The sequence below is a fragment of the Rhinoraja longicauda genome, chromosome 36 (assembly GCF_053455715.1).
Source record: "Rhinoraja longicauda isolate Sanriku21f chromosome 36, sRhiLon1.1, whole genome shotgun sequence".
NCBI lineage: Eukaryota > Metazoa > Chordata > Chondrichthyes > Rajiformes > Arhynchobatidae > Rhinoraja > Rhinoraja longicauda.
Window position 1 is genome coordinate 4,851,297 of NC_135988.1, and position 27,214 is coordinate 4,878,510.

The window sequence follows — 27,214 nt, forward strand, 5'->3', positions numbered from 1 at the left end:
CATCACTCTCCCCCTCTATCTCCCCCTCTCTATCCTCCAATCTCTCCCCCTCTCTATCCTCCAATCTCTCCCCCTCTCTCCCCCTCTCTATCCTCCAATTTCTCCCCCTCTCTCCCCCTCTCTATCCCCCAATCTCTCCCCATCACTCTCCCCCTCTATCTCCCCCTCTCTATCCTCCAATCTCTCCCCCTCTCTATCCCCCACTCTCTCCCCCTCTTTCTCCTCTCTCTTCCTCCCTCTCTTTCCCCCACTCTCTCGCCCTCTCCCTCACTCTCTCCCCTCTCTCTCCCCTCTCTCTCCCTTCTCTCTCCCCTCTCTCTCCCCCTCTCTCCCCCTGCCTGCAACCACTCCCTGGGTCAAACGTCATCTCTGTGCCCAGCCTCTGGCAACATAGAGCATGGACTCTTTCTGCGCTGGACTTCCTCCACTGTCAGAGTGAGGCTAAAGGCAAATTGGAGGAACAGCATCTGATATTTCCCTTGGGCAGCTTACAGCCCAGTGTTGTAAGAAAATAACTGCAGATGCTGGTACAAATCGAAGGTATTTATTCACAAAATGCTGGAGTAACTCAGCGGGTCAGGCAGCATCTCAGGAGAGAAGGAATGGGCGACGTTTCGGGTCGAGACCCTTCTTCAGACTGATGTCAGGGGGCGGGACAAAGGAAGGATATAGGTGGAGACAGAGAGATAGAGGGAGATCTGGGAAGGGGGAGGGGAAGAGAGGGACAGAGGAACTATCTAAAGTTGGAGAAGTCAATGTTCATACCACTGGGCTGCAAGCTGCCCAGGCGAAATATGAGGTGCTGTTCCTCCAATTTACGGTGGGGCTCACTATGGCACTGGAGGAGGCCCATGACAGAAAAGTCAGACTGGGAGTGAGAGGGGGAGTGCTCAGCCACCGGGAGATCAGGTTGGTTAAGGTGGACTGAGCGATTGAGTTGGTTAAGGCGGACTAACAACCCATTGTTGTTAAGTTTTGATATCTCTAAGTTGAAGTAACCCCTGCATCCCCTCTCTCTCCGCCCTTCCCCCACACAAGTCGTACCAGCTTCAAAGTCGTCTTGTTGAGTCTCACTGTCTGTAACTTGTTTTCACCTAGCCCACAGCTAACGATGCCTGCCTCCTTAACCATATCTTTCATTCATTGGTTCCCCATCTCTCTCCATCACCGTCTTTATCTCCCCTTTCCCCTGAACCATCAGCCCGAGGAAGGGTCTCGACCCGAGACATCGCCCATTCCTTCTCTCCAGAGATGCTGCCTGACCCGCTGAGTTACTCCAGCATTTTGTGTCTCTCTTCGGTTTTAAACCGGCATCTGCAGTTCCTTCCGACACGCGTGGACTCTTTAATCCAAAGGATCCGTTCCAAAGCCTTCCTCCGTTCTTTTTGGGAAGCTCTCTTCGGCATTCCCAAAAGGTCGGCGCTCCCGAGAAGGTGTGTCCCACATCTCGGATCTCAGGGAGTTGCTTTGGCACTGACTGTGACGCGATCGAGAGACGTCGGTGGTCCCTGCTCTGTATTTTCAACTTTCTGCTGACTGGGCCATCGTTTCCGCCACCTCCAACGGGATCCCACCACTGGCCACCTTCCGCAGAGACCACTCCCTCCACAACTCCCTGGTTAACTCATCCCTTCCCACCCAGTCCACCCCCTCCCCAGGTACCTCCCCCTGCAACACCTGTCCCTCGACCTCCTCCCTCGACTCTGTCCAGGGACCCCGACAGACCTTCCAGGTGAGGCAGAGGTTCACTTGCACCACCTCCACCCTCATCTACTGTATCCGCTGTTCAAGATGTGGGCTCTTCTACATCGGCGAGACCAAACGCAGACTGGGGGATCGTTTCACGGAACACCTTCGCTCAGCCTACCTGAACCTACCTGATCTCCCGGTTGCCAAACACTTTAATTCTCCTTCCCATTCCCACACTGACCTTTCTGTCCTAGGTCTCCGCCATTGTCAGAGTGAGGCTAAACGCAAATTGGAGGAACAGCATCTCATATTCCGCTTGGGCAGCTTACAGCCCAGTGGTATGAATATTGATTTCTCTCACTTCAGGTAGCCCCAGCATTCCCTCTCTCTCTCTAACCCTCCCCCACCCAAATCGCACCAGCTTCTCGTTCTCCCCAACAAACAGCTAGCAATGTGTAAGAAGGAACTGCAGGTGCTGTTTTAAACCGAGAGAGACACAAATGCTGGAGTAACTCAGCGGGTCAGGCAGCATCTCTGGAGAGAAGGAATGGGCGACGTTTCGGGTCGAGGAAGGGTCTCGACCCGAAACGCCACCTCCTCCTTCTCTTCCAGAACCAGCTAACAATGGCCTGTTTCAATAGACAATAGACAATAGGTGCAGGAGGAGGCCATTCAGCCCTTCGAGCCAGCACCGCCATTCAATGCGATCATGGCTGATCACTCCCAATCAGTACCCCGTTCCTGCCTCCTCCCCATACCCCCTCACTCTGCTATCCTTAAGAGCTCTATCCAGCTCTCTCTTGAAAGCATCCAACGAACTGGCCTCCACTGCCTTCTGAGGCAGAGAATTCCACACCTTCACCACTCTCTGACTGAAAAAGTTCTTCCTCATCTCCGTTCTAAATGGCCTACCCCTTATTCTTAAACTGTGGCCCCTTGTTCTGGACTCCCCCAACATTGGGAACATGTTTCCTGCCTCTAACGTGTCCGACCCCTTAAGAATCTTATCATCGTTTCCTTTATCATCGTTACTTTTTTGGCGTATCTTTCATTCATTGTTCTTTATCTCTCCACATCGTGGTCTATATCTCTCGTTTCCTTTGTCCCTAACCAGTCTGAAGAAGGGTCTCGAGCCGAAACGTCACCCATTCCTTCTCTCCAGAGATGCTGCCTGTCCCGCTGAGTTACTCCAGCTTTTTGTGTCTCTCTTTGGTTTACACCAGCGTCTGCATTTCCTCCCTCCACAACTGTTCTGCTGCAGCCTGTGGAATGTCGAGCTTCCCTGTTGCTCGGGAGAGAGTTTGTTTGCTTCTGGGCGGCGGGAGGTGTTTGAGAGAGCGGAGCTGTGGGGATCGGCAGGAGCCCGAGGGAGGTGTTTACAAAGCCGTCTCATGCCACACTCCTTCCCCACAGACTCCATCTCCATATTAGGGTAGGGGGCTGCACGGTCGAGTGGGTGCTGTCTCCCAGTGCTGGAGTCTGGGAGAACGCTCGTCTGGAGAGGAGGAACATACAAACACAGAGCAGCACAGTGTCGGAAGGAACTGCAGATGCCGGTTTAAACCGAAGAGAGACACAAAAAGCTGTGGGGTAACTCAGCGGGACAGGCAGCATCTCTGGGGAAGAGGAACAGAGGATGTTTCAGACTGAAGAAGGGTCTCGACCCAAAATGGCACCTATTCCTTCTCTCTAGAGATACTCGTTCTCACCGAGACCACAGCTAACAGTGGCCCGTTTCCTTTATCATCGTTAATTTCTTGCGTTTCCTTCATTCATCTGTTCTATATCTCTCTACATTGCCATCTTTGTCTGTTGTTTCCCTTTCCCCCCTGACTCTCAGTCTGAGTGAGGAAGGGTCTCGACCCGAAACGCCACCTCCTCCTTCTCTCCAGAGGTGCTGCCTGGCCCGCTGAGTTACTCCAGCGTTTCGTGGTCTGTCGAACTACACATCGCAGGAACAGGCCCTTCGGCCCGCAAGGTCCATGCTGTACATGATGTCAGGCTGAACCAATCGTCTCTGCCTGCACATGACCCATATCCATGTGCCCATCTGGCCTCTTAAACGCCACTATCGTATCTGCCACCATCACCATCACCATTACCCCTGGCAGCGCGTTCCAGGCACCCACTAATCTGGGTAAAGAAACCTGCCCGGTGCATCTCCATTACCCCACCTCATCTACAGCTATGCCCTCTAGTGTTAGAACTATGCCCTCTAGTGTTAGAACTATGCCCTCTAGTGTTCGAGCTATGCCCTCTAGTGTTACAGCTATTCCCTCTAGTGTTAGAGCTCTGCCCTCTAGTGTTCAACCTATTCCCTCTAGTGTTAGAGCTATGCCCTCTAGTGTTAGAGCTATGCCCTCTAGTGTTAGAGCTATGCCCTCTAGTGTTAGAGCTATGCCCTCTAGTGTTAGAGCTATGCCCTCTAGTGCTGGAGCTATGCCCTCTAGTGTTAGAGCTCTGCCCTCTAGTGCTGGAGCTATGCCCTCTAGTGTTAGAAATATGCCCTTTAGTGTTACTCTGCCCTCTAGTGTTAGAAATATGCCCTCTAGTGTTAGACCTATGCCCTCTAGTGTTAGAGCTATGCCCTCTAGTGTTAGAGCTATGCCCTCTAGTGTTAGACCTATGACCTCTAGTGTTAGACCTATGCCCTCTAGTGTTAGAGCTATGCCATCTAGTGCTGGAGCTATGCCCTCTAGTGTTAGAGCTCTGCCCTCTAGTGTTAGAGCTATGACCTCTAGTGTTAGAGCTGTGCCCTCTAGTGTTAGAGCTATGCCCTCCAGTGCTGGAGCTATGCCCTCTAGTGTTAGAGCTCTGCCCTCTAGTGTTAGAGCTATGCCCTCTAGTGTTAGACCTATGACCTCTAGTGTTAGAGCTGTGCCCTCTAGTGTTAGAGCTATGCCCTCTAGTGTTGGAGCTATGCCCTCTAGTGTTAGAGCTCTGCCCTCTAGTGTTAGAGCTCTGCCCTCTAGTGTTAGAGCTATGCCCTCTAGTGTTAGAGCTCTGCCCTCTAGTGTTAGAGCTATGCCCTCTAGTGTTGGACATTTCAAGGCAAGGTGAATAGACACAGAGTGCTGGAGTAACTCAGCAGGACAGGCAGCATCTCTGGAGAGAAGGAATGGGAGACGTTTCGGATTGAGACCTGAAGGGTCTCTTCAGGTCTCGACCTTGAAACGTCATCCGTTCCTTCTCTCCAGAGATGGGCGGCACGGTGGCGCGGCGGTAGAGTTGCTGACTTACAGCGAATGCGGCACCGGAGACCCGGGTTCGATCCCGACTACGGGCGCCGTCTGTACGGAGTTTGTACGTTCTCCCCGTGACCTGCGTGGGTTTTCTCCGAGATCTTCGGTTTCCTCCCACACTCCAAAGACGTACAGGTTTGCAGGTTAATTGGCTTGGTTAATGTAAAAATTGTCCCTAGTGGGTGTAGGATAGTGTTAATGTGCGGGGATCGCTGGTCGGCGCGGACCCGGTGGGCCGAAGGGCCTGTTTCCGCGCTGTATCTCTAAACTAAACTAAACTAAACTAAAGACGCTGCCTGTCCCGCTGAGTTACTCCAGCATTTTGTGGCTATCCTCGGTGTAAACCAGGCTCCTGCACAAGGTAAAGGGGGCGTTTGGTTGGTACGTGTACGGGCAAAGGCCAGCGATGATGACAGAGATAAGGTGAGATAAGGGGAGAAGGGGAACGAAAAGTGAAGCCAGAGGATGGGATGTGGGTTGAAAGGGATGGAGAAACGGGAAGGAGGGGCGGGATGGTGGGGGGAAAGGGAGTACATGTGGCACAGGGAAGTGAGGGGGGAGGGGAGGGGAAGGAGGTTGGGGGGGGGGGAGCAGTTGGGCTGACATCTAAACTTGGAGAATTTGGTGTTTACATTGTCGGATGTGCCCAGATCATTTTAACAAATTCTGTTGCATTTCTTTGTCATAAAGTCATAAGTGAGAGGAGTAGAATTAGGCCATTCGGCCCATCAAGCCTCCACCGCCATTCAATCATGGCTGGTCTATCTCACCCTCCTAACCCCATTCTCCTGCCTTCTCCCCTGACACTCTTAAGGATAGCGGAGTCAGGGGGTACGGGGAGAAGGCAGGAACGGGGTACTGATTGAGAATGATCAGCCGTGATCACATTGAATGGCGGTGCTGGCTCGAAGGGCCGAATGGCCTCCTCCTGCACCTATTGTCTATTGTCTATTGACTATTGGCCTTTACTAATCAAGAATCTGTCCATCTTTGCCTTAAAAATATCCACTGACTTGGCCTCCACAAGCCTTCTGTGGCAAAGAATTCTACAGATTCACCACCCTCTGACTAAACAAGGTGGAATTTGTAATTTCCCTTCACTTTGGCACGGGGTTGTCTCAAGCCCAGAGGTTTTCACTCAGAAGCTGAAATTATTCGCGGATCATTTATTAAACCTATTTTGTTCCACGTTGCAAGATCTAGAATAGCTTGCTCTGAGCTGGTTTCATGATTCATTGCTCCATGAAAGATCCCAAGTGCATACTGTAAATACGGCTTCTCTGCTTCCATCTTCCGTCTACGAGAGAAGGAACGGATGACGTTTCAAGGTCGAGACCAGAAGAGACCCTTCAGGTCTCAATCCGAAACGTCTCCCATTCCTTCTCTCCAGAGATGCTGCCTGTCCTGCTGAGTTACCCCAGCATTTTGTGTCTATTCACCATGCCTTGAAATGTCCAACACTAGAGGGCATAGCTCTAACACTAGAGGTCATAGCTCTAACACTAGAGGGCATAGCTCTAACACTAGAGGGCATAGCTCTAACACTAGAGGGCATAGCTCTAACACTAGAGGGCATAGCTTTTTTTACACCGCCCACCAGCCCCACATTATTTTCTGTATTGTGTGACGACATTTTGAGGCTCGACATACTGTCTTGTTTCTCTTGGTATTTTGCTCTCCACCAAAGTAGACTTGGCGTCTAAGGTAGACACAAAATGCTGGAGTAACTCAGCGGGTCAGGCAGCATCTCGGGAGAGAAGGAATGGGCGACGTTTCGGGTCGAGACCCTTCTTCGAACAAGGGTCTCGACCCGAAACGTCGCCCATTCCTTCTCTCCAGAGATGCAGCCTGACCCGCTGAGTTACTCCAGCTTTTGGTGTCTGCCTTCGATGTAAACCAGCATCTGCAGTTTTTTTCCTGGATTTAACATCTGACGTAAGTCGACCAAATGACTGAAGAAGGTTCCGGACCTGGAACATCACCTGTCCATTCTCTCCAGAGACGTTGCCTGATCCTCTGAGTTTTGGTTTAGTTTAGTTTGGAGATACAGCGTGGAAACAGGCCCTTCGGCCCACCGAGTCCGCGCCGACCAGCGATCCCCGCACACTAACACTATCCCGCACACTAGGGACAATTTTACTGAAGCTAATTAACCTGCGATCCTGTACGTCTTTGGAATGTGGGAGGAAACCGGGGCACCTGGAGAAAACTCATGTGGTCAATAGACAATAGACAATAGGTGCAGGAGGAGGCCATTCGGCCCTTCGAGCCAGCACCGCCATTCAATGGGATCATGGCTGATCATTCTCAATCAGTACCCCGTTCCTGCCTTCTCCCCATACCCCCTGACTCCGCTATCATTAAGAGCTCTATCTAACTCTCTCTTGAAAGCATTCAGAGAATTGGCCTCCACTGCCCTCTGAGGCAGAGAATTCCACAGATTCACAACTCTCAGAGTGAAAAGGTTTTTCCTCATCTCCGTTCTAAATGGCCGACCCCTTATTCTTAAACTAAGGGGTAGGTCACAGGGAGAAGGAACTCACTCAATGCAGACAGCACCCGTAGTCAGGGATTGAACCCGGGTAGCAGCTCCACGCCACCTTACCACCAGTCACTCCGGCATTTTATGTCTATTTAGTTTAGAGATACAGCGCGGAAACAGGCCCTTCGGCCCACCGAGTCCGCGCCGACCAGCGATCCCCGCACACTAACACTATCCTACACCCACTGGGGACGATTTACAATTTTACCAAGGCCAATTAACCAACAAAGCTGTACGTCTTTGGAGTGTGGGAGGGAACTAAACTAGAATAAACGCTGTCCGTATTTTGCAGGAAGAAGATGGAAGTGCCTCTTGTAATGCTCAGGGTGGGAGATTAAACCAGGAGACGATGTGTACGGTCAATGTGCACAAGTTCAGGATGTCCTGTATTGTTTGAGTTCCGCACGGGATAAGCACATTTTGTTACCGGCTACAATATTGAGTCCCACAATAGGTTCAAGGCCAGGGATGTGAGAGGATTAATTGTCCCAGAGAGAGAGAGAGGGGGATGCAGTATCTATCTTTTAATCAGAGAAGCAGGAAAAATGAAATGAAATGAAAATAGACACAAAATGCTGGAGTAACTCAGCGGGACAGGCAGCATCTCTGGAGAGAAGGATTGGGTGACGTTTCGGGTCGAGACCCTTCTTCAGACTGATCTTAAAACGAGGGAGGATGGCATTTGGCAGAGATCTCTCTCTGATAGTCTTTAGACGCTAGAGATTCAGCGCGGAAACAGGCCCTTCGGCCCACCGAGTCCGCGCCGCCCAGCGATCATCCCGTACACTAGCACTGTCCCACGCACTGGGGACAATTTACAATTTCTACCGAAGCGAATTAACCTACAAACCTGTACGTCTCTGGGGAATGGGAGGAAACCGGTGCACCCGGAGAAAACCCACGCGGTCACAGGAAGTACAGCTCAGCTCAGTTTAGTTTATTATCACGGGTATCGAGGTACAGTGAACAGCTTTTGTTGCGTGCTAACCAGCCAGTGGAAAGACAATGCATGATTACAATCCAGCCGTACACAGTGTGCAGACACATGGTAAGGGAATATCGTTTAGTCCAAGGTAAAGCCAGTAAATGTCCGATCAAATATAGTCCAAGGGTCACCAATGAGGTAGATAGTAGTTCAGGACTGCTCTCCAGTTGGTCATAGAAACATAGAAAATAGGTGTAAGAGTAGGCCATTTGGCCTTTCGAGCCAGCACCGTCATTCAATATAATCATGGCTGATCATCCAAAATCAGTACCCCGTTCCTGCTTTCTCCCCATACCCCTTGATTCCGTTAGCCCTAAGAGCTAAATCTAACTCTCTGTTGAAAACATCCAGTGAATTGGCCTCCACTGCCTTCTATGGCAGAGAATTCCACAGGTTCACAACTTTCTGGGTGAAAACGTTTTGTCCTCATCTCAGTCCTAAATGGCCTAGCTCTTATACTTAAACTGTGTGGCCCCTGGTTCTGGACTCCCCCCAACAGCGGGAACGTTTTTCCTGCATCTGGCCTGTCCAATCCCTTAAGGATAAGATCCTCTCTCATCCTTCTAAATTCCAGTGAATACAAGTCCAGTCGGCTTAGGACGGTTCAGTTGCTTGACAACAGCCGGGAAGAAAGTGTCCCTGAATCTGGAGGTGTGCGTTTTCACACTTCTGTACCTCTTGCCCGATGGGAGAGGGGAGAAGAGGGAGTGGCCGGGGTGAGACCGCCATTGGTGGAGTGGGAGCACGTGGCCGCTGGCTGGGTGAGGTCGCGTGGGGCGCGGGGCGGTGATGTCACCCTTTGTCCCGTATTCGGGAGTGAGGAAGTTGGCAACCCTACTCGCAAAAACAAGTCAAAACTACAATCAATTTTATTTTAGACAATAGACAATAGACAATAGACAATAGGTGCAGGAGGAGGCCATTCGGCCTTTCGAGCCTGCACCGCCATTCAATGTGATCATGGCTGACCATTCTCAATCAGTACCCCGTTCCTGCCTTCTCCCCATACTCCCTGACTCCGCTATCCTTAAGAGCTCTATCTAGCTCTCTCTTGAATGCATTCAGAGAATTGGCCTCCACTGCCTTCTGAGGCAGAGAATTCCACAGATTCACAACTCTCTGACTGAAAACGTTTTTCCTCATCTCAGTTCTAAATGGCCTACCCCTTATTCTTAAACTGTGGCCATTTGTTCTGGACTCCCCCAACATTGGGAACATGTTTCCTGCCTCTAACGTGTCCAACCCCTTAATAATCTTATTAGAAAGGAAAATCGTGTTAGAAAGGGAAATTGTTAGATCTTGTTAGAAAGGAAAAAAACAAACTTCATTGTGTGTCTGCCAACTCCTAAGCTCACAGCTCACATCAGATCTCCCAGCTAGCTTGCTCTCGAGCTGTTTATCCTTGCTTGTGGCTGCCCTTGTTTATGTGGACTCTCAGGACTTTTATAAAGTTATCTATTCGGCCACAGCAACAGTAAAACGCAAGGCCCCGAAACATTTGCAACTGCACTGAGCAAAATGTGGGGAGGGGAAGATCTGTCTCGGCCAGAGTCCGGCACCACAGCTTTAAGCTGCATAACATCAAGGAAGATTTGGTCGAGGACTAGACACAATAGACAACTTGGGACCAGACACCAGCCCAGCCGCGTTGCTCATAGAAACATAGACACATAGAAAATAGGTGCTGGAGGAGGCCACTTGGCCCTTCGAGCCAGCACCGCCATTCATTGTGATCGTGTCTGATCATCCACAATCAGTAACCCGTGCCTGCCTTCTCCCCACATCCCTCGATTCCACTAGCCCCCTAGAGCTCTATCTAACTTTCTTTTAAAGTCATCCAGTGAATTGGCCTCCACTGCCCTCTGTGGCAGAGAATTCCACAAACTCACGACTCCTGAAATAACCTGAGATGTTCATAGGACATCGGAGCAGAATGAGGCCATTCTGCCCATTGAGTCTGCCCCACCATTCGATCATGGCTGATCCATCTTGCCCTCCCCACCCCCATTCTCCTGCCTGCCTTCTCCCCATAAACTTTGACGCCCTTACTAATCAAGGGCCGGTCAATCTCTGCTTCAAACATACATACCCAATGACTTGGCCTCCACTGCAGTCTGTGGCCAATGAATCCCACAGATTCACCGCCCTCTGGCTAAGGAAATTCCTCCTCGTCTCCATTGATAAATGTATGTTGTTTTATTATCAGGCTGTGCCCTCGGGTCCTAGACTCTCCCTCTCCACATCCACTCTATGTGGGGCTCTCATTAGTCGAGCGGTTTCCAGCGCTGCTGTTGTTATACAGCATGGCGGCACGGTGGCGCGGCGGTAGAGTTGCTGCCTTACAGCGCCTACAACGCCGGAGACCCGGGTTCCATCCCGACTACGGAGCGCCGTCTGTACGGAGTTCGAACGTTCTCCCCGTGGGTTTTCCTCCGAGATCTTCGGTTTTCCCCCCACATTCCAAAGACGTGCAGGTTTGTAGGTTAATTGGCTTGGGGTTGTGCACTTGGTGTAAGTCTAGATTGTCCCCAGTGTGTGTGCGGACTTGTGTTAATGCGCGGGGATCGCTGGCCGGCGCGGGCTCGGTGGGCCGAAGGGCCGGTTTTGTATCTCTGAACTAAAAAACGAAACTACAACTCTTTGGTGGTCCCTTGGGATTGGGGATTACTTGCTCCTCGTCCAGTTCAGTAAGATGGTTGGTGAAAGGCCAGTCTCTCGCCTGGCTGGGATGTGCAGGCAACAGTTTAGATTACCCTGGGCTCCTGACACTCTTTAGGCTGCTTATGGACAAACTAAGAGCACTTAAAATCTTCCCCCCTTTCTCCCTGCCACCCGGACCATCACAGTTCAGTTCAGTTTCAGTTTGGTTTATGGTCTACCACGTGTAATGAGGTACAGTGAACAGCTTTTGTTGCGTGCTGACCAGCCAGTGGCAAGACAATACATGGTTACAATCGAGCCATTCACAGTGTACAGATACATGATAAGGGAATAATGTTTAGTGCAAGGTGAAGCCAGTAAGGTCCGATCAAAGACAGTCTGAGGACCACTCTCTGGTTGTGGTAGGATGGTTCAGTTGCCTGATAACAGCTGGGACGAAACTGCCCCTGAATCTGGAGGTGTGCGTTTACACACTTCTGTACCTCTTGCCCGATGGGAGAGGGTAGAAGAGGGAGTGGCCGGGGGTGAGACTGGTCCTTGATGATGCTGCTGGCCTTGCCGAGGCAGCGTGAGGTGTAGACGGAGTCAGTGGAGGGGAATGTGTAGGCAGGAACTGCAGGTTTGTAGGTCAATTGGCTTCGGTCTGAAGGAGGGTCTCGACCCGAAACGTCACCCATTCCTTTACTCCAGAGATGCTGCCTGTCCCGGGGAGTTACTCCAGCACTTTGTGCCCGTCTTCAGTGGAAGGGAGTTTGGTCTGTGTGGTGGTCTGGGCTGTGTCCACGATTCACTCCAACTGGCAGAGATCCCTGCAAATCTGTGAGCACATTATAAGTATCTTGGGCAAACGTTCATCAGACTCACTTGCTCAGGCAGAGAAGATTGCGCATAGACCTAGTGCAGCAGAGGAACAGGCCCTTCGGCCCACAATGTTTGTGCCGAACTAGATGCCAAGTTAAAGTGACATCCTCTGCCTGCACATGATCCATATCCCTCCATTCCCTGCACTTCCATGTGCCTTCCTAAAAGCATCATAGACACCACTATTGTTCATAGGTTCAAGGAGCAGAATTAGGCCATTCGGCCCATCAAGTCTACTCCGCCATTCAACCATGGCTAATCTATTGCTCCCTCTCAACCCCATGTCTCCTGCCTTCACCCCATAACCACCTCCACCTCCATCCTAAATATATTTAGTTTAGTTTAGAGATACAGGCCCCTTCGGCCCACCGGGTCCGTGCCGCCCAGCGATCCCCGCACATTAACACTATCCTACACCCACTGGGGACAATTTTTACATTTACCCAGTCAATTAACCTACGTACCTGCACGTCTTTGGAGTGTGGGAGGAAACCGAAGATCTCGGGGAAAACCCACGCAGGTCACGGGGAGAACGTACAAACTCCGTACAGACGGCGCCCGTAGTCGGGATGGAACCCGGGTCTCCGGCGCTGCATTCGCTGTAAGGCGGCAACTCTACCGCTGCGCCACCGTGCCGCCCATATTGAATGATTTCCAGAGATACACCATCATCTGAGACAGGAAATTTCTCTGCACCTTATTCACAAGTCGTTGGGTATTTTTAACGCAGAGATTGACAGGTTCTTGATTAGTAAAGGGCATCAGGGGTTATGGGGAGAAGGCAGGAGAATGTGGTTGAGAGGGAGAGACAGATCAGCCATGATCGAAAGGCGGAGTGGACTCGAATAAGCCTCGTATTTTGTAACCATGTCCTGGTGTTTGACACTCTCCCACATGGCGATGGTAACGGTGAATTAAACTAAACTAAAGTTATGTGAGGAATGAGGTTGTGATCTCATCCATCAAAGTGTGTCTTAAGATCTACCTGCTGATTTGAAACAGACTGCCTTGTGTGCTGTGAGCTTCCAGCGAGCTTCCAGGATTCCACCTGTAGCTTACAAAGTCCACACATTCCGACCTGATTGTCATCAGGCAAGCAGCCAGATACGGATCACCCAACTGGGGAGGGGTGGCACAGAACAGGTGATATTCCGGTCACTTCATCCCGCGGAACAAGTCTTCTGCTCTCAATAGCGCCTTTGTTTGAGATGTTATGTGAATTATAAGGGGGGTAGACCCAAAATGCCGGAGTAACTCAGCGGGACAGGCAGCATCTCTGGATGGAAGGAATGGGCGATGTTTTGGGTCGAGACCCTTCTTCAGACCCATAGGGGAACACAGGGGTACAGGAGGGGCGCAGCGGTAGAGTTGCTGCCTTACAGCGCTTACCGCGCCAGAGACCCTGGTTCGATCCCGACCACGGGCGCCGTCTGTACGGAGTTTGTACGTTCTCCCCGTGACTTGCGTGGGTTTCCTCCGAGATCTTCGGTTTCCTCCCACACTCCAAAGACGTACAGGTTTGTAGGTTAGTTGGCTTGGGGTGTAAAAAAAGTTAAAATTGTCCCCGAGTGTGTGCAGGATAGTGTTAATGTGCGGGGATCGCTGGTCGGCGTGGACCCGGTGGGCCGAAGGGCCTGTTTCCGCTCTGTATCTCTAAACTAAACTAAACTAAAAAAAGTATTAATACACTTCTTTAGGCAAATATCTGGACGACCCAATATAGTTTGCAACCAAGCAATCACTTTTGCAATGAGGGAAATGTAAATTCTTGCCAATTTTTACATGATCTTGCAAATGGCCATGAGACAGTATTATATCAGCCCTTACAGAGGAGGCGTTGGGAGAGAAATAAATAACGGAGTGGATGTTAGTGAAAATATTTCTGGTATTTCTTATAACTAGTATCGTGCTTTTGTTTACATCTAGACCCAAAGAGCTTTAGACAATAGACAATAGACAGTAGGTGCAGGAGGAGGCCACTCGGCCCCTCAAGCCAGCACCGCCATTCAATGTGATCATGGCTGATTATTCTCAATCAGTACCCCGTTCCTGCCTTCTCCCCATACCCCCTGACTCCGCTATCCTTAAGAGCTCTATCTAGCTCTCTCTTGAATGCGTTCAGAGAATTGGCCTCCACTGCCTTCTGAGGCAGAGAATTCCACAGATTCACAACTCTCTGATTTTTAGATTTATTTAGATTTAGATTTAGAGATACAGCGTGGAAACAGGCCCTTTCGGCCCACCAAGTCCGCGCCGCCCAGCGATCCCCGCACATTAACACTATCCTACACACACCAGGGACAATTTTAAAAAAAAATTACATTTACCCAGTCAATTAACCTACACACCTGCACGTCTTTGGAGTGTGGGAGGAAACCGAAGATCTCGGAGAAAACCCACGCAGGTCACGGGGAGAACGTACAAACTCCGTACAGACGGCGCCCATAGTCAGGATCGAACCTGAGTCTCCGGCGCTGCATTCGCTGTAAGGCAGCAACTCTACAGCTGCGCCACCGTGCCGCCCTGACTGAAAAAGTTTTTCCTCATCTCCGTTCTAAATGGCCTACCCCTTATTCTTAAACTGTGGCCCCTGGTTCTGGACTCCCCCAACATTGGGAACATGTTTCCTGCCTCTAACATGTCCAACCCCTTAATAATCTTATATGTTTCAATAAGATCCCCCCTCATAAGACTACAGACTTTAGACTATAGAGATCTAGCACGTAAACAACATGGCCCACCGAGTCCGCATTGACCAGCGATCACCCTATGCCCTAGCGCTATCCTACACACTCTCGGGACAAGTTACAATTTTTATCACAGCCAATTAGCCTACAAACCTGCACGATTTTGGAGTGTGGGAGGAAAGCAGGGAAAGAGAAGTGGGAACAGACAATCAAAATGCTGGAGTAACTCAGCGGGACAGGCAGCATCTCCGGAGAGAAAGAATGGGTGACGCTTCTGGTCGAGACCCTTCTTCAGACTGATGTTAGGGGAGAGGGAGGTACTTAGGTAAGGAAGTGTTAGGTGTGAAAACAGGACAAAGGGAATGGAGATCAAGGAAAATGTAGAATAGATCATTGTTAGCTGGGAGAAGGTGACATCAAAGCAAACAGAGATAAAATGTAGGACAGTCAGACTGGTGGGAGAACTGGGAAGAGGGAGAGGTGGAGAGTAAAGGGAAAGCAAGGGATACTTGAAGTTAGAGAATATATAGTATAAGAAAATAACTGCAGATGCTGGTACAAATCGAAGGTATTTATTCACAAAATGCTGGAGTAACTCAGCGGGTCAGGCAGCATCTCGGGAGAGAAGGAATGGGTGACGTTTCGGATCGAGACCCTTCTTCAATGTTCATACCGCTGGGGTGTAAGCTGCCCAAGCGAAATATGAGGTGTTGTTCGTTCAATTTGCGCTGGGCCTCACTCTGACAATGGAGGAGGCCCAGGACAGTAAGGTCAGTGTGGGAATGGGAGGGGGAGTTGAGGTGTTTGCAACCGGGAGATCAGGTAGGTTTAGGCGGACTGAACGGAGGTGTTCAGCGAAACGATCGCAGGCAAATGATAAGTGGACATGGAATGGATGTGTCAGTGCACCAGCTTGGTCAACCACTGTCCGCCATGACATTTACTGCAGTAACATCAGTTATGCAATTGTAGCATTGGAGGCATTTGGCCCATGTAGCTTTTTTTATCAAAGCCAAAAGGGACGTGGGTCAAAGGTGAGGAAATAGGAACCACCTTGGACTGGCACTTGGTTGCTGTGGGTGAAATAGGAACAGATCCTTTGGCCCAACACGGTGGCACAGCGGTAGAGTTGCTGCCTCACAGCTCCAGAGACCCGGGTTCGATCCCGACTACAGGTGCTGTCTGTACGGAGTTTGTACGTTCTCCCTGTGACTGTGTTGGTTTCCTCCGGGTGCTCCGGTTTCCTCCCACACTCCAAAGACGTCCAGGTTTGTAGGTTAATTGGCTTCTGTAAAAATTGTCCCTAGGGTGCGGGATAATGCTAGTGAACAGATGATCGCTGGTCGGCATGGACTCAGTGGGCCAAAGGGTTTGTTTCCACACAGTATATTTAAACAAAGCTAAAATGATATTCTGTGTGGTCTCTCTCTCTCTCTATCTCTCTCTCCCTCTTTCTCTCTCTCCCTCTCTCTCTCTCTCTCCTTTCCCTCTCCCTCTCCCTGTTGTAAATCTGCCTCAGAAGGCAGTGGAGGCCAATTCTCTGGATGCTTTCAAGAGAGAGTTAGATAGAGCTCTTAAGGATAGCGGAGTCAGGGGGTATGGGGAGAAGGCAGGAACGGGGTTACTGATTGAGAATGATCAGCCATGATCACATTGAATGGCGGTGCTGGCTCGAAGGGCCGAATGGCCTCCTCCTGCACCTATTGTCTATTGTCTCCCCCTCTCCCTCTCCCTCTCCCTCTCCCTCTCCCTCTCCCTCTCCCTCTCCCTCTCCCTCTCCCTCTCCCTCTCCCTCTCCCTCTCCTCTCCCTCTCCCTCTCCCTCTCCCTCTCCCTCTCCCCCCTCCCCCTCCCCCTCCCTCTCCCTCTCCCTCTCCCTCCCCCCTCCCCCCTCTCCCTCTCCCTCCCCCTCCCTCTCCTCTCCCTCTCCCTCTCCCTCTCCCTCTCCCTCTCCCTCTCCCTCTCCCTCTCCCTCTCCCTCTCCCTCTCCTCTCCCTCTCCCTCTCCCTCTCCCTCTCCCTCTCCCTCTCCCTCTCCCTCTCTCTCTCCACCTCCACCTCCCTCCCCCTCCCCCTCTCTCCCTCTCCCTCTCCCTCTCTCACATACCCACCACTGTGGTTTTGTTCTTTTACTAGTTATGTACAGGAAGAGGTCATTTATAGTTGCCGATTAACTTGCCCACACATCTTGGGAACGAGAAGAAAGTGGAGTTTCCAACGGAAACTCTTGCGGTCAGAGCAGAATGTGGAAATGCCACCTAGACAGCAGCCCAGGTCACAATCCAACGCAGGTCCCAGGAAGCTGTAACACTGCAAGCTCCATATCAAAGACTCGTCCCACCCCCGGTCGTTCCTCCTTCTCCCCACTCCCGCCCGGCAGAAGGTACAGAAGCTTGAAAGCGAGCACCACCAGACTCAGGAACAGCTTACTCCCTCCCCTCTGTTATCAGGCTTCTGAACGGTCCTTCTATAAGTTACTTGAGTTACAATGAGTACTGTCCGATTTAGAAGGACGAGAGGGGATTTTAGAAGGATGAGAGGGGATCTTATCGAAACGTATAAGATTATTAAGGGGTTGGGACACGTTAGAGACAGGAAACATGTTCCCAATGTTGGGGGAGTCCAGAACAAGGGGCCACAGTTTAACAATAAGGGGTAGGCCATTTAGAACGGAGATGGGGAAAAACCTTTTCAGTCAGAGAGTTGTGAATCTGTGGAATTCTCTGCCTCAGAAGGCAGTGGAGGCCAATTCTCTGAATACATTCAAGAAAGAGCTGGATAGAGCTTTTAAGGATAGCGGAGTCAGGGGGTATGGGGAGAAGGCAGGAACGGGGTACTGATTGAGAATGATCAGCCATGATCACATTGAATGGCAGTGCTGGCTCGAAGGGCCGAATGGCCTCCTCCTGCACCTATTGTCTATTGTCTATTGCCTATTCACCTCTGCCCCATTGCGGACATTGGACGTTGTCTGTGGAACTGGTGCACTACAATGCTAAGAACTATATTCTGCACTCTGTATCTTCCACTTTGCTCTAGCTGTTGTAGTTGAGTTTGACTTGATTGTATTAATGTACAGTGTTATCTTTAGACTTCAGAGATGCAGCATCGAGTTCACACCAACAGCGATCACCACGTACACAAGCACGTCACACACACGAGAGATAACTTACCAAAGTCAATTAGCCGACACCTCTTCAGAATATGAGAGAAAAACCGGAGCACCCGGAGAAAACCCACGCAGTTGTAGGGGGAACGTACAAACTCCACACAGACAGCACCCGAGGTCAGGATTGAACCCGGGTCACTGGCGCTGTCAGACTGCAACTCTCTAACGCTGAAGCACTGTGCTGCCCCCGATCTGATCTGATTGGATTGCATGCCACAGAAGGCTGAGGAGGCCAAGTCAATGGATGTTTTTTAAGGTAGAGATAGATAGATTCTTGATTAGTACGGGTGTCAGAGGTTATGGGGAGTAGGCAGGAGAACGGGGTGAGCAGGGACAGATAGATCAGCCATGATTGAATGGCGGAGTAGGCTTGAAGGGCCGAATGGCCGAATTCTTCTCCTATCACATAGGAACTAATGAAAACAAAGCTTTTCGCTGTACCTCAGGACACGTGACAATCATAAACTTAAACCTAAACCCTCTACACTTCCGACTTACAGGTTGACCAAGTATTCATCCCTGTGGTGGTGATTCCCACATTCATAGAAACATAGAAACATAGAAAATAGGTGCAGGAGTAGGCCATTCGGCCCTTCGAGCCTGCACCGCCATTCAATATGATCATGGCTGATCATCCAGCTCAGTAACCTGTACCTGTCTTCTCTCCATACCCCCTGATCCCTTTAGCCACAAGGGCCACATCTAACTCCCTCTTAAATATAGCCAATGAACTGGCCTCAACTACCTTCTGTGGCAGAGAATTCCACAGACTCACCACTCTCTGTGTGAAGAAATGTTTTCTCATCTCGGTCCTAAAAGACTTCCCCCTTATCCTTAAGCTGTGACCCCTGGTTCTGGACTCCCCAACATCGGGAACAATCTTCCCGCATCTAGCCTCTCCAACCCCTTAAGAATTTTACATGTTTCTATAAGATCCCCCCTCAGTCTTCTAAATTCCAGCGAGTATAAGCCAGTCTATCCAGTCTTTCTTCATATGAAAGTCCCGCCATCCCAGGGATCAATCTGGTGAACCTTCTCTGTACTCCCTCTATGGGAAGAACGTCTTTCCTCAGATTCATTGGCAGAGAGGAGCATAAAGCAATCACTAAAATCCCAGATAGACACAAAATGCTGGAGTAACTCAGCGGATCTCGGGAGAGAAGGAATGGGTGACGTTTCGGGTCGAGACTCTTCTTCAGACTGATGTCAGGGGAGGGGGAGATACCGAGATAAGGAAGTGTAGGGTGCGAAAATGAGGCAAAGGGGATGGAGATCAAAGAACATGTAGAGTAGATCATGTAAGAAGATAACTGCAGATGCTGGTACAAATCGAAGGTATTTATTCACAAAATGCTGGAGTAACTCAGCGGGTCAGGCAGCATCTCCGGAGAGAAGGAATGGGTGACGTTTCGGGTCGAGACCCTTCAGTTTGAAGAAGGGTCTCGACCCGAAACGTCACCCATTCCTTCTCTCCCGAGATGCTTCCTGACCTGCTGAGTTACTCCAGCATTTTGTAGAATAGATCATTGGTTACTTGAAGTTAGAGAAGTCAATGTTCATACAATACAATACAATACAATACAATACAATACAATATATCTTTATTGTCATTGTACCCAGGGGTACAACGAGATTGGGAATGCGCCTCCCATACGATGCAATAATTTAAGTAATTAACAGCAACCCAACGAAACGAAACAATTGTAACAGTTTTTAGACAGGGTAAAGTGCAAGTTGATCTATGCGTTGTGGCCATCCGGCTCAGCAGGACCGGTTCATAGCAGCTATGGCCCTGGGGATGAAGCTGTTCCTGAGTCTGGAGGTGCGGGCGTAGAAGGCCTTGTATCGTCTGCCCGATGGAAGGAGTTCGAACAGACTGTTGCAGGGGTGTGAAGAGTCTTTGTGGATGCTGGTGGCTTTTCTGAGGCATCGTGTGTTGTAGATGCCCTCCAAGTCTGGTAGCTGTGTTCCGATGGCCCTCTGAGCTCTATGGACTACCCGCTGAAGAGCTTTTCCTTTCTGCCTCCGTGCAGCTGAGATACCACACAGGGATGCCATGCGTTAGGATGCTCTCTATGGTGCAGCGGTAGAAGGTCGTCAGCAGCTGTTGGGGTAGACCAGACTTTTTCAGTGTTCTTAAGTAGAACAGTCTTTGTTGTGCCTTCTTGACCAGCGCAGCAGTGTTATTGGACAGCTTACCGTTGGGGTGTAAGCTGCCCAAGCGAAATATGAGGTGCTGTTCCTCCAATTTGCACTGGGCCTCACTCTGACAATGGAGGAGGCCCAGGACAGTAAGGCCATTGTGGGCACGATCAATCCCAGATTGACTTTGGGGATGAGTTCACTGGGGTGAGAGCGATCCTGTCTACAGGTGCCTCGGCAAATCTATCCACAGATTAAAACCGCATCGGCACCACGACTTCAAGAAAGGATTTCAGGCGATGCAGAATCTAATTACACGCCCCAGGGTTTAAGAGCGCCACTCAGCCAAGGAAAAGCAAGGATAATTCAACAGATAAAGGGGAAAGTGAAAAGCTAAAACCAAAGTACCAAAAAAAAGCAAAATTACCCCTGAGAGTGATAGAGATAACGATAGGTGGCCACACAGACATGCAAAGAAAACGAGATTGGATTTGTTTTGGTGTTGCGTGCAAAACCCGTGCTGGTTTGGCTTCACGTGATCCCAAAATGATCTGCAGTATTTATTCACAAAATGCTGGAGTAACTCAGCAGGTCAGGTAGCATCTCAGGAGAGAAAGAATGGGTGAAGGGTCTCGACCCGAAACGTCACCCATTCCTTCTCTCCTGAGATGCTGCCTGACCTGCTGAGTTACTCCAGCATTTTGTGAATAAATACCTTCGATTTGTACCAGCATCTGCTGTTATTTTCTTATACTACCAAAATGATCTGCAATCAGGAGACTTTTGCAAGCGCATTCTGCATTCCCAGCGGAGAGCCTTAATGTTCCCAATGTTGGGGGGAGTCCAGAACAAGGGGCCACAGTTTAAGAATAAAGGGGTCGGCCATTTGGGACTGAGATGAGGAAAAACTTTTTCACCCAGAGAGTTGTGAATCTGTGGAATTCTCTGCCACGGAGGGCAGTGGAGGCCAATTCACTGGATGTTTTCAAGAGAGAGTTAGATAGAGCTCTTAGGGCTAACGGAATCAAGGGATATGGGGAGAAAGCAGGAACGGGGTACTGATTCTGGATGATCAGTCATGATCATATTGAATAGCGGTGCTGGCTCGAGCAGGGGTACCCCTGTACCCTGTACCCCTGTACCTATGTACCTTTTACCCCTGTACCCCTGTACCCTGTACCCTGTACCCCTGTACCCTGTACCCCTGTACCCTGTACCCCTGTACCCCTGTATCATGTACCCCTGTATCATGTACCCCTGTACCCTGTACCCCTGTCCCCCGTACCTGTACCCCTGTACCTTGTACCCCTGTACCCTGTACCCTGTACCCTGTACCCCTGTACCCCTGTACCCTGTACCCCTGTACCCTGTACCCCTGTACCTTGTACCCCTGTACCCCTGTACCCTGTACCCCTGTACCCTGTACCCTTTACCCCTGTACCCCTGTATCCTGTACCCCTGTACCCCTGTACCCCTGTACACTGTACCCCTGTATCCTGTACCCCTGTACCCTGTACCCCTGTATCCTGTACCCTGTACCCCGTACCCTTGTCCCCTGTTCCCTGAACCCTGTACCCTGAACCCCTTTACCCCCGTACACTGTACCCCGTACCCCTGTACCATGAACCCTGTACCCCGTACCCTGTACCCTGAACCCTGTACCCCCGCACCCTGTACCCCCGTACCCTGTACCCCTGTAACCTTGTCCCCTGTACCCCGTCCCCCCGTACCCCCGTAACCCTGTACCCCCGTACCCTGTACCCCTGTACCCCCGTACCCCTGTAACCTGTACACTGTACCCCTGTATCCTGTACCCTGTACCCCGTAACCTTGTCCCCTGTTCCCTGAACCCTGTACCCTGAACCCCTGTACCCTGTACCGCCGTACCCTGTACCCCCATACCCTGTACCCCCGTACCCTGTACCCCCGTACACTGTACCCCCGTACCCTGAACCCTGTACCCCGTACCCTGAACCCCTGTACCCTGTACCCCCGTACCCTGTACCCCCGTACCCTGTACCCCTGTAACCTTGTCCCCTGTACCCCGTCCCCCGTACCCTGTACCCCCGTAACCCTGTACCCCCGTAACCCTGTACCCCCGTACCCTGTACCCCCGTACCCTGTAACCCCGTAACCCTGTGCCCCCGTACCCTGTACCCCCGTACCCTGTACCCCCATACCCCCGTACCCTGTACCCCTGTACCAGCAGTATGGTGAGTGAGGCTCTTTCACAGTACGAGCAACAAGGTGCGACGAATAAAGGGCTTATCTTTGTTAGACTAAACAATGAGGTTGTATACACAGCGTGGGCTTCGTATCCTGATGCTGACAGGTGTGTGCAGTGCATGGATTTTTTTTAGATTTAGAGATACAGCGCAGAAACAGGCCCTTCGGCCCACCGGGTCCGTGCCACCCAGCGATCCCCGCACACTAACACTATCCAAAACACACTAGGGACAATTTTTACATTTGCCCAAGCCAATTAACCTACAAACCTGCACGTCTTTGGAGTGTGGGAGGAAACCGAAGATCTCGGAGAAAACCCACGTGGGTCACGGGGAGAACGTACAAACTCCGTACAGACAGCACCCGTAGTCGGGATCGAACCCGGGTCTCCGGCGCTGCATTCGCTGTAAGGCAGCAACTCTACCGCTGCGCCACCGTGTCAGGATGGAGGGTCAGTCGGATCGTTCTGAAGAGAAGGGTCCCGACCTGAACTGCGGGCTGTCCATTGCCTCCCATGTTCCAAAGACATACAGGTCTGTAGGTTAATTGGCTTCTGTAAATTGTCCCTAGGGTGCGGGATAGAACAAGTGGTCATTGGTCGGCGTGGACTCGGTGGGCCGAAGGGCCTGTTTCCACACTCTAAAGCCAAACCAAAACTGTTGTACCCCTCCCCAGGGGGAGTTTGGAATTCTCAGTGGGGGTGGGGGTCGGGTGGGGGGGGGGGGGGGGGGGGGGGGGGGGGGGGGGGGGGTCGGGGGTGGTAGTGTTGGGGGGGGGGGGGGGTGGGAGGGTGGAAGGTGTGAAACCTGATCTGTGACATCACATTTGTATACAAAATCATGAGAGGAATAGATCGGGTAGATCGAGACAGTTTACACCCCAGTGATATGACCATTGACCCCAGTCAGAGAGCAGTGCTGAACTACTTTCTACCTCATTGGTGACACATATTATCCTTAATTGGACTTTGCTGGCCAAACCTTGCACGAAATGTTATTCCCACATCCTGCATCTGTTCACCCTAGTCGTCCAACCAGTTTCACTGTGGTCCTGCTGAGTCTCATTGTCTGTATAACTAGTTTTCACCCAGCCCACAGGGTTACTTTTTTGCATATCGTTCACTCATTGTTCTATATCTCTCTACATAATCGTCTATATCTCTCGTTTCCCTCTCCCCTGACTCTCAGTCTGAGGAGGGGGTCTCGACCCGAAACGTCACTCGTTCCTTCTCTCCAGAGACGCTGCCTGACCCGTTGAGTTACTCCAGCATTTTGTGTCTGTCTCCGTTTCTCTTGTAACCTGTTGTACATCAGCTCGTCAGTGACGCCAGTGAAACCCGCCCGATGTTTATTTAATCTTGCAAAACACTGCCAGGCTTTCTGGAGTATTTATATCAACCCTTGGTAGTCCTCCTGCTGTCCACAGAGGCAGTGAGACAGTTAGAAGGAGGCAGTAATTAGCAAAACTAAATATACAGATGACCTCTTGTGACTGACACTTTATTTTAGTTTTTGGTTTTAGAGATTTTTTTAGAGATACAGCGCGGAAACAGGCCCTTCGGCCCACCGGGGTCCGCACCGCCCAGCGATCCCCGCACACTAACACTATCCTACACCCTAGGGACAATTTTTACATTTGCCCAGCCAATTAACCTACATACCTGTACGTCTTTGGAGTGTGGGAGGAAACCGAAGATCTCGGAGAAAACCCACGCAGGTCACGGGGAGAACGTACAAACTCCCTACAGACGGCGCCCGTAGTCAGGATCGAACCGTGGTCTCCGGCGCTGCATTCGCTGTAAGGCAGCAACTCTACCGCTGCGCCACCGTGACCACCCTAAACTTATAAAATTTGAAAACAAAATGGCAGAATTTTGTTCAGTTCTGGGCACCGTATTATTGGATAGAGGTTATTAAGCTGGAAAGGGCACAGAGAAGATTTACGAGGATGTTGCCAGGACTAGAGGGTGTGAGCTGTAGGGAGAGGTTGAGTAGGCTGGGTCTCTATTCCTTGGAGCGCAGGAGGATGAGGGGTGATCTTATAGAGGTGTACAAACTCATGAGAGGAATAGATCGGGTAGATGCACAGAGTCTCTTGCCCAGAGTAGGGGAATCGAGGACCAGAGGACATAGGTTCAAGGTGAAGGGGAAAAGATTTAATAGGAATCTGAGGGGTAACCTTTTCACACAAAGGGTGGTGGGTGTATGGAACAAGCTGCCAGAGGAGGTAGTTGAGGCTGGGACTATCCCAACGTTTAAGAAACAGTTAGACGGGTACATGGATAGGACAGGTTTGGAGGGATATGGACCAAATGCTGGCAGGTGGGACTAGTGTAGCTGGGACATGTTGGCTGGTGTGGGCAGGTTGGGCCGAAGGGCATGTTTCCTCACTGTATCACTCTATGACAATGAAATTTAAGCAGCCAATGTCCCAGTGTATGAAATGATGACTCCTGGCATTGGAGAGATCTGGGCAGTGACTCTCTCAGGAACAGATCTGGTGTACACAACCAGCCCGGAGAGGAAGGTTCAACCACAGCTGAATGAGGAGAGGGTGGGGGGGGTCTCCCGGGCTCAGCGGGGACCCTGGGGTGGACGGTGGAGAGAGGTGGGGCAGATGGAGAGAGGGGTAGGGTAGAGAGGGAGGGAGATGGAGAAGGGTGGGTGGGTGAGAGGGAGGGATGGTAAGCAAGGGAGGAATTGGATAGGAAGAAAGGTGGGACAAAGGGAGAGGTGGAGTGAGAGAAGGGAGAAGTGGGAAGAGGGAGAGGTGGGGAGACGGAGAGAGGGGTGGGATAAGGAGAGAGAGAGAGAGTGTGGAGAGGGGTGAGAGAGGGTGGGGAGAGGGAGAGAGAGAGGGAGAGAGGGATGAGATAAGGAGAGAGAGAGTGTGGAGAGGGGTGAGAGAGGGTGGGGAGAGGGAGAGAGAGAGGGAGAGAGGGAGAGAGAGAGGGATGAGATAAAGAGAGGGGTGATATATGGAGAGAGGGATGAAAGAGCAAGTGGGGTGCGATAGGGAGAGAGAGAGTGAGGTAGGAAGAGGGGATGAGGTGAGAGAGAGGGGATGAGAGAGGAAGAGGGGGTGATAGGGAGAGAGGATGGATGAGATAGAGGGTGGGATAAGGAGGGAGAGAGTGTGGAGGGGAGAACGATAGAGAGGGAGAGGGGGGTAAAATTGGGACTGTGAGGGAGAGAGAGGTGAAACGGGGGGGAGAATGATCGGGAGCGGGGAGACAGAGGGGAGAGATAGTGAGGGGTGTGTGTGTGTGGGAGGAGATTGGAAGAGAGAGAGGTATGTGAGGGGGATGAGAGAGGAAGAGGAGAGAGAGGGAGAGAGGGAATAGGGGGAGAGGGGTGAGATTGGGAGAGAGACAGGAGATTGGGAGAGGGAGTGAGAAAGAGAGAGTGAGGGGTGAGAGAAAGAGTGAGAGGGGTGAGAAAGAGAGGGGTGAGAGAGGGGGGAGAGGGGTATGGGGGTATGGGGGAGGGGGGGAGAGGGAGGGAGGGGGAGGGAGGGAGAGAGAGAGGGGTGAGAGAGAGAGAGAGAGAGAGAGAGAGAGAGAGAGAGAGAGAGAGAGAGAGAGAGAGAGGTGAGATGGACAGAGAGGTGTGTGTGAGAGAGGGGTGAGATAGAGAGAGGGGTGAGAGAGAGAGAGAGAGAGAGATGAGATTGGGAGAGGGATGAGAGGGAGAGAGAGAAAGTGAAAGAGGGGCGTGAGAGAGAAGGGGTGAGAAGGAGAGAGTGGGTGAGAGAGGGAGGGGGGGGGTGAGAAGGAGAGGGAGAGAGAGAAAGTGAAAGAGAGGGGTATGTGTGTGTGAGAGAGAGAGAGACACAGTGGGTGTGTGTGAATGTAACGGGGATCAGGGTGGCAGGAGCGGGCTGTGGCAGCAGCTCAGACACTGAGAGGGAGGGAGGGAGAGAGGGAAGGAGGGAGAGAGGAGGTAGAGAGAGGGAGGTAGAGAGAGGGAAGGGGAGGGAGGGAGGGGGTAGAGAGGGAGAGAGGGAGAGAGGAGGGAGAGGGAGAGAGAAGGATAGAGGGAAGGAGGGAGAGGGAAGGAGAGAGGGAGGGAGAGAGAGAGAGAGGGAAGGGGAGGGAGGGAGGGAGGGAGAGAGAGGGAGGGAGAGAGAGAGAGGGAGAGAGAGAGAGAGGGAAGGGGAGGGAGGGAGGGAGGGAGGGAGGAGGCTGCGAGTTCCACATGTAACCACATCCGCGGGCCGGGGCAGATTGTCTCTCTGTCACACACACGGTGCTGGCGCTGGGCTCTGTGCTCTGGGCTCTGTGCGCTGGGCTCTGTGCTCTGGGCTCTGTGCGCTGTGCTCTGTGCTCTGGGCTCTGGGCGCTGTGTGTTGTGCAGGGTGTGGGGATGGCGTTCAGCCCGTGGCAGATCCTGTCGCCCCTGCAGTGGGCTCGCTGGACATGGACGGCGGTGCGGGGGGGGTGGGGAGGGTGAGGGTGAGGGGGAGGGCAAGGAGGGAGAGGACCAGGACCAGGACCAGGGGCTGGGGCTGGCACAGCCCACCACCACAAGGCTCAGCTTCAGGCAAGTTGCTGCACTAGCTCCGGGGGCTGACTGTGTGTGTGTGTGTGTGTGTGTCTGTCTATAGGTGTGTGTGTCCATAGGTGTGTGTGTGTGTGTCCATAGGTGTGTGTGTGTGTGTGTCCATAGGTGTGTGTGTGTGTGTCCATGTGTGTGTGTGTGCATCCATAGGTGTGTGTAAGGTGCAATTGTCTAGTGTGTGTCTCTCTTCGTATGTGTGTGTCCATAGGTGTGTGTCTGTGTGTCCATAGATGTGTGTGTCCATAGGTGTGCAAGGTGCAATGGTCTAGTGTGTGTCTCTCTTGGTGTGTGTGTGTGCATAGGTGTGTGTCTCTGTGTGTGTGTGTGTGTGTCCATAGGTGTGTGTGTGTGAGGTGCAATTGTGAGGGTGTGTGTATGGAGTGTGTATGTGTATAAGGTTCAATTGTCTGCTGTGTGTACAAGTGTCATTGTGGGGCTGTCTCTCTGGTGCGC

General features: G+C 51.4%; 1 protein-coding gene across 4 annotated transcripts in view; it reads left to right on the plus strand.

Moving 5' to 3' along the window:
* The window catches only part of tacc1 (transforming, acidic coiled-coil containing protein 1), a 207,778-nt gene that overhangs the window by 50,349 nt on the left and 130,215 nt on the right, over window positions 1–27,214 (plus strand). The window lies entirely within an intron of this gene.